The sequence below is a fragment of the Caretta caretta genome, chromosome 3 (assembly GCF_965140235.1).
Source record: "Caretta caretta isolate rCarCar2 chromosome 3, rCarCar1.hap1, whole genome shotgun sequence".
In the NCBI taxonomy this organism is placed as follows: Eukaryota; Metazoa; Chordata; order Testudines; family Cheloniidae; genus Caretta; species Caretta caretta.
In genome coordinates, this window is record NC_134208.1 from 47564495 (window position 1) to 47571855 (window position 7361).

Consider the following 7361-nt stretch of genomic DNA (forward strand, 5'->3'; position numbering starts at 1 on the left):
GAAGCATTTGCTTAGGCATTTTTTTCCATTCAAGACATTTACATAACTTACATTAATGTTAATGAAGCAAATGTGTCCTATAAGTCTGTGACCATGTCTACTTCTATATAGTACCCACCATGAATGAGGTCCCAATCATGATTGGGACATATAGGTGCTACCATAATTCTCATGGCAATTTTCCACTTTGAGGTAAGTATGCTTTCCACCCTACTCAGACTTTTGTCTTTGTTTTACTCACTAACATACATGCTCACACGCGCACCTTTCTAACATTCCTCTCCCCACACAGCCCTTTCTACAAATAAATGCTACTCTGTCCTTTTATAAGATGAAATATGCAGTGGTTTCTGATGCTCCCATTAATACTGCCTATTGATCCAACAGAAAAGATCAGTACTAGCAGTAGATGGGGCCAACTCTGTTCTACTAAGCCCCATTTACACCATCAGGCAGCATAAAGAGAGTACAAATGTCCCCCAGGGAATACAGGGTAAGGGGATTCCTCACTGGCTTGGAAGTGTTAGAGCAACTTTATGTTGACCCCTTGCCAACCCCATATATAGTGAGAATATCAGGGCATAGAAGTGGTGGGCCAGAACAGGGAGCCAGATCATACTGCATTTTGCCTATTCCCTGCTTCTTAGAGAAGAAGAGTAAATTTCACTATGAGACACAAAGGCCTCTGAACAACCCCAGAATAGAGGGAGCGTGAATATTAAAATAACCTTTGTTCCCCCATTCTCATTCCATTCTGAAAACAGATGTGGAGTAACAGAATTCAGTCCGTTTTGTCAGCTGCCATTGTTCAAGAAACAAAGAGCAGGACTTCCACTCTGCCCCTGATTTCTATTTGCCTTGAGTGGGCAAGGAAGTTCTCAAACCACTACAATTGGTAAGCCTTTTGTCAGTGTCAGAGGAAGGGCCAAGCCTGAATCAGCGGGATGGGTTCTCCAGAAGTGGGGCAAGGATATCAGTGGCACAATGTGTAGCAAGTTACCTCATACCCAGTGTCAGTTTTTAGTTTTGTTAGTAAAAGATGGATTAGATGTGAAAAATGTATTGTTTTTGACAAGCAATACATTTGATTTAAATGGTTAAAAAAAAAGTTTCCTTTGGCAACAGAAGTTGCTACCAGGTTATGGTGAAAGACGCCAATGCCACGCATACTGTGAGTCACGGGTATATAAACACTCAGCACAATATTCTTACTGCCCCCCAGAGAGTTACTAAAGAGATTGTATAGAGTAAAGCACCCTGGGTCTGGACAGTCAAAATTTTTCTGCTATTCCTTGTACTGCACTGAAGCTGCATACGATAGGTTGATGTGTAGGCTCACCTGTCAAGGTCACATGGTCCTAGTTGAGCTGCTTTGGGTTAGCTAGATTCCTATGTGAAGTCCAGGGGCTGAGGCAAAAAAAGGAATATTGTATTTAAATTGTGAGATTCTAAAAGAGTCCAAGGGATACAGGTCCAAGTCAGCTGCTTGTTGGTGATAGGGTAGTGGTGATTGGGTAGTGGTGATTTAGCTGAGGATTCTGCAGGTGAAAGTTGCTCGGGTGATCATCTCTTTTCATTGTGTTCATTTTGTAAATAAACAAATTATACTAAGAAAATGCCCAGATACTCAATCACCAATTTCTCTTCCAAGTGGAAACAGATCTGCAGGGCCTGCAATGTACTATAACTCAAAGGGGCAACACTAGAAATGTTTCTAAAAATTGTGCTGTTTAAAATAATAAAGAATAAACTTTACATTCAAACATACCTCTATATTAATTTAAATATTTTTTTCTGCCAACATTTGAGTGAAAATGAATAAGCAGCCCTTACGGCCAGCAAATTCTGCTTTAAAAAATTAAAATGCCAATTTAAGGTGCAAACAAAATATATAAGGGCCATTTTAATGAAAACCATGGTTTTATTTACTTTTTAGGTGCATGGCAAATCATAGCTCTCCTATAACCATGCATTGAGCCTACTCAACTGACACATCTGCATACATTTTTCTGGCAATTACAGTAATATCTTGAAATCTGTTTAAGCACCCAGTTTTTATTCAGTATTTTCCTAATTTTTTCAAAATTATTTTATATTCTAGCCAAGGCTAAAATCCACTGTAGTGCAATATTAAGGTTGGACAGTTAGACACTCAAAACTCAGGAAATGCACCAGTCACAGCTGAATGTACAACTATTTCCTCTTGCACATATGCCAAGCAATGGGGAGTATGGAAACAAAGTATACACAACTAACATCAAAATCTGTCCAAGCTGTACAATTATTATCTCTTCTCAGAACTTAAGATTTCTGCCTCCATGAACTGAAGATTTCTTAAGGTCACTAAGAAAAAGATGAAGGGAAGCTGAGAGAATAGCAGTGCTATGGTCACCGGACCAATACAATGACTTTTCCAAATTTTAGAAGTTCATAGCCACAGCTTATGAACCTCATAATAAAAAATCCTTGATCCAAAAATAACAAACTACACTGAAGGGCTTGATCCCACAGACCCTTAATTTTTTCAGTTTCGTAGGAACTTAAGCCTCAGGATCCAGATATAAAAAGAACAAAGAAGAAAAAGATTGGAGACTGACTGCACTATAGAGGCAGAGTTAAGGTTGTTTGGGCACCATTATGGCCACATTTTCAAAGGTGCTCAGCAGCTAGGAGTTACCGTTGAGAAAACTGGTAGCTACTAAAGCGGCAAAGAGTCCCATGGCACCTTATAGATTATGTGACAAAGCTCTGTCCTTGCCTCCATGGGTCGCACGTTTCCTGGCAGATTTCGCTAGCCTCAGAGGCTCACTGTGACCCTCCACGTAACCCTTCTCTCTCTAGAGACAAGGGTCACAGTCTACTGAGCCATTTTCATCACAAGCCAGTGAGGGAGGTGAGGAGAAGTTATCCTTCTTTGCACAGTCTCTGTTGTCTCCCAGTCTCAGTGATTAATCAGGGGGCAAAGGTGCAGGGGGGAGCCCAGGCCCACCCTCTACTCCGGGCTCCAGCCCAGGGACCCTAAAAGTATCAGCTATGGTAGCTGACCTTTTAGAAACATAACATGTACAATTCCCTGGGCTACTTCCCCCCACAGCAGCCCCCGCCTCCTCAAGCTCCACTTCACCCTTACCTCAGAGCCTCCTTCCTTGTGCCTGATGTGGTGTGTACTACTCAGCCTCTCCACCAGCACAACTTCCTCCCACAACTCCTGACATGCACACCCACCTGACTAACTGGGAGGCTTTTAACTAGTTTCAGCCAGCCCCTGATTGGCTTCAGGTGTCCCAATCAACCTAGCCTTCTCCCTGCCTTCTGGAAAGTTCTTAATTGGCCCCAGGTGTCTTAATTGACCTGGAGCAGCTGCCATTTCACTTATCCTGGTCCTATTGGGATTTGTTTAGCCTGGAGCTAATATATCTATCTCCCACTACTTTTCCATAGCCATCTGGCCTTGCCCCGTCACAACTAACAGACATATTGGAGCATAAGCATCTGTGACATGCATCTGACGAAGTGGGTGTTCACCCACGAAAGCTTATGCTCCAATACGTCTGTTAGTCTATAAGGTGCCACAGGACTCTTTGCCGCTTTTACAGCTTCAGACTAACATGGCTACCCCTCTGATACTTGGTAGCTACTAGTTATTGAGCACATTTCCAAAACTGTATATAAATGTGGGCATTTTTATGTTTTTGAATGGTTGGGTTTATTTTAAGTTTAATCTTAATTCTGAATTTCCTGGCTTCCTAATGCCTTTTTTTAAAATAACAATATTTTAACATTCCTGGATTTGGTTTTTTGCATCCTTAAGTTACTGTTATCTTCTCTACCTTTTAACTTCATATTAAATTGTTTTGTCTCACAATTATAACAAAGTTAGTGAAGAAAAAGACATTGCCCACATTTTCTTCAGAGTAGGTCTCATCAGTTAATGGAGGAATCTTATGTCCCTGGAAACTAAACTTTGTATTAACAAATATTTCACTCACTTGCCAAGGTACCTTCCCTGTGTTTAAAACAGCTGTTGGCAATTCTTCCATTTACTGCATAGCGTTTTGCCAAAACAATGAGTAATTAAAAATGCATGCTCAAAAATTACTGAATACAATTGTTAACTTATCGACATGGCAAAAACATTTAAACAAAATTCTGCTAACTAAATGAAAAATAAATTGAAATAATGTGTGATGTGAAATAAAAGCAAATGTCAAATGCACCATTATGTAAAGTGATGTGAGATCAGCAAGTAAATGTGTGTATCATTTATTTCTTCCATTTCTGTTTGGACTTAAGTTCAGAGGCGGGTTGCAGTTTCAGCTGTATCCTATGATCTAAGATCTTCTTTGGTAGCGTGCATAAGTTAGGACAAAAGGTTGTGTTTTTTGGCTTCAGTAGCAGAGAATGTGCAATGTCAATGTAGACAACAATTCTTTAGTAAAGTATCGTTTAGGAATTATTGGAACCATATTAACTTTTAGATATTTTGAAGCTGCATGTGGGGGGTTCCCACACTGTGGTACACATACCCCTGGGGGGTATGCAAGACATTTCTGGGAGGTACATGGGAGAAATTGTGTAATGGTGGATTTTATTTATTAATTATTTTATTTATTGCATTTTCATAATAGGCTACTCAGAAGAAGCTTTAAAACTCTGTGGGAATTTGTTATATAAAATATAGTTGTTAATTTACTTCAGAACGTACCAATGAGAACACAGATACACAGAGATGCTGACGTACAGAGCCCTTACCTCTAATCACCGTCCAGTGCAGGTTCAGTTGCCCCGTCTAACTGAGCTCAGAACTTTAGTCAGGGTTTTTTTTCAGTTGTATATGTCGCACTATAGCTATATCTGTATGTAACAGCTAAATATGAACAGATGGCTAAAGACAGGTAGCGTTAAGAAGAACACAAAGTATCAGTGATGACAAGCAAACTGATGAAATTTGTCTTGCCAGTACCAGTGCACTTGCTGAATTTGCTGATGAGACAACTACTACTCATTCGACGTGCAGATCTCAGCCTGTGAAGCGAAATGTTGGCACCAGGGACAAAACAGGATCTATATCAAAGAGATGTAAATATGATGAAAAGTACATCAAAATGGAATTTACTTGGACTGGAAACAGTGAATACCCTCAGCTGCAGTGTGTGTGTTCTGTGGTGAAGTCCTGTTGAATAACAGCCTAAAACCATCTCTTCTACACAGACACTTGGAAACAAAATATGAACAACACAAGGACAAACCACGAGAATTCTTCAAGTTGACATGGGCACAGGTAATGACGAGCAAGAAAGTTTTGCGCTCTGCTGGTGATGATGATGACAATATTAAAGCCCTTGAAGCATCATACGTAGTTGTGAAGTCAGGAAAACCTCACACCATAGCAGAGGAACTAATACTACCTGCAGCTGCAAACATGGCAAGCAGTATGCTTGGAAAGAAGATCCAAAAATTAATTCAGTAGCACAATTATCAAAAAAAAGTTCAAACTGATGACATGGCCAATGATGTCCTGACTCAATTAGTGAACTGTGCCACTAGCAGCCAATATTTTACTCTGCAGCTGGATGAATCCCCAGATTTGGCAGGCTTAGTTCACCTTCTGGCATAAGTGCAGTACATTTATGAAGGTGCAATACAGGCAGACATTTTGTTTTGCCAGTCACTGCCTAGCAGAACAGCAGCTGGTTGCTTGACAGCATTATAAATCAACATATCATCTTTTCACGATGTATTGGCATCTGCACCAATGGAGCAAAGCCAATGATTGGTAGGCATAGTGGAGTAGTGACACGTATCAGAGCAGTTGTTCCCAGTGTGATATGGGTGCACAGCAATATACACAGGGAAGCACTTGCTGCAAAAAGTATGCCTACCAACTTGAAGGAGGTGCTGGACAATGCTGTGAAGATGGTAAACTTTATAAAAGCTTGACTCTTGAATTCCAGGATCTTTTACGCTCTATGTAATGAGACGGGAAGTGAGCACATCAAACTATTGCTCCACACGGAGGTTCAGTGGTTGTCATGGGGCAAGTTCTTGGCACATTTCTTTGAACTTCACTCCAAGGTCAAGGTATTCTTTAATGACCACCCATTTCCATCTCTCCCTGTTTGCATGACATGGCCTGGCTCTCATGGCTGGGCTGCTTCTCAGATATATTCTCTCACCTGAATGAGCTAAATCTAGGACTTCAAGGGCTGAATGCAACCATCTTCAATGTCCAAGACAAAACTGAGTCAATGATAAAAAAGCTGGAATTCTGGGCTCTCTGTGTGGAGGAAAACAACACTGAAATTTTCCCAAACATGCATGAATTTCTGACAACAAATAAAATATAGTTGCAGAACAGTGTTAAAGGTGAAATCAAGCAACATCTCACTGATCTGGTGAGGCAATTCCATGAGTACTTTTCTTCAATGGGAAATGCAAACAGATGGGTCCCACTAGCCTTTCACAATTTTTTCTGCAGTACCCATGCCCCAAGACTTGGCAATAAAAGAACAAGAGAATCTCCTGGACATCTCAACTGACAGAGGACACAAGCCTGAGTTCCAACAAAAGCAGTTGGCTGAGTTTTGAATCCAAATGCGAGCAGAGTTCCCTGAATTGTCAGACAAGGCTGTCATGCTATTGATGCCATTTGTTACAACTTACCTGTGTGAAAGTGGATTTTCATCACTCACTGGAATGCAGTCAAAGTATTGTCAGTGCCTTTGTGTAGAAAACAACTTATGATTCAAAGTATCAACTATCCCTCCAAATGTTATGAGCCTGTGCTCGAACAAACAACCTCATCCGTCATATTAATGGAGAGTAGTACTATTAAGCCATTGTTTAAGTTGGTCAAAAGTAGGCATACATGAAAACTAAAACCATAAATGATATGCATTATTATTATTATAGTCCTATATATTATGTGTCTATAATATGTACATTTTGTACAGTGCTTGGGCATTAAAACGGTTAATATATGAAACCTGTATTCTGGTAAGAGCACACAGGCAGCTGGTAGATCTGGACAGGGGTACACAGTAAGAAAAGTTTTGGAACTTCTCATCTATAGGGATTCCCTTTTCAGCAAAATAGTAGCCGCATCACATTTAAAGAAAATACTGTTTAAAAAGTTTGGCTCTGTTTGCAGCTGCTTTCTAACTGACCATAACACACTGTATTTTCATCACTAAACTGTAATCACATAGGAATCAATGTGTAATAGTTGATTACATATCTGTGATGATACACACCCATGAACAGAGCCCACAGTATTTAAAATAAAAACATGGCTGCAGCCTTCACTTGGGAAAATGAAAGTTAAATCAGTAACAGTGCAAATGAAAACACTGATGTCAAAA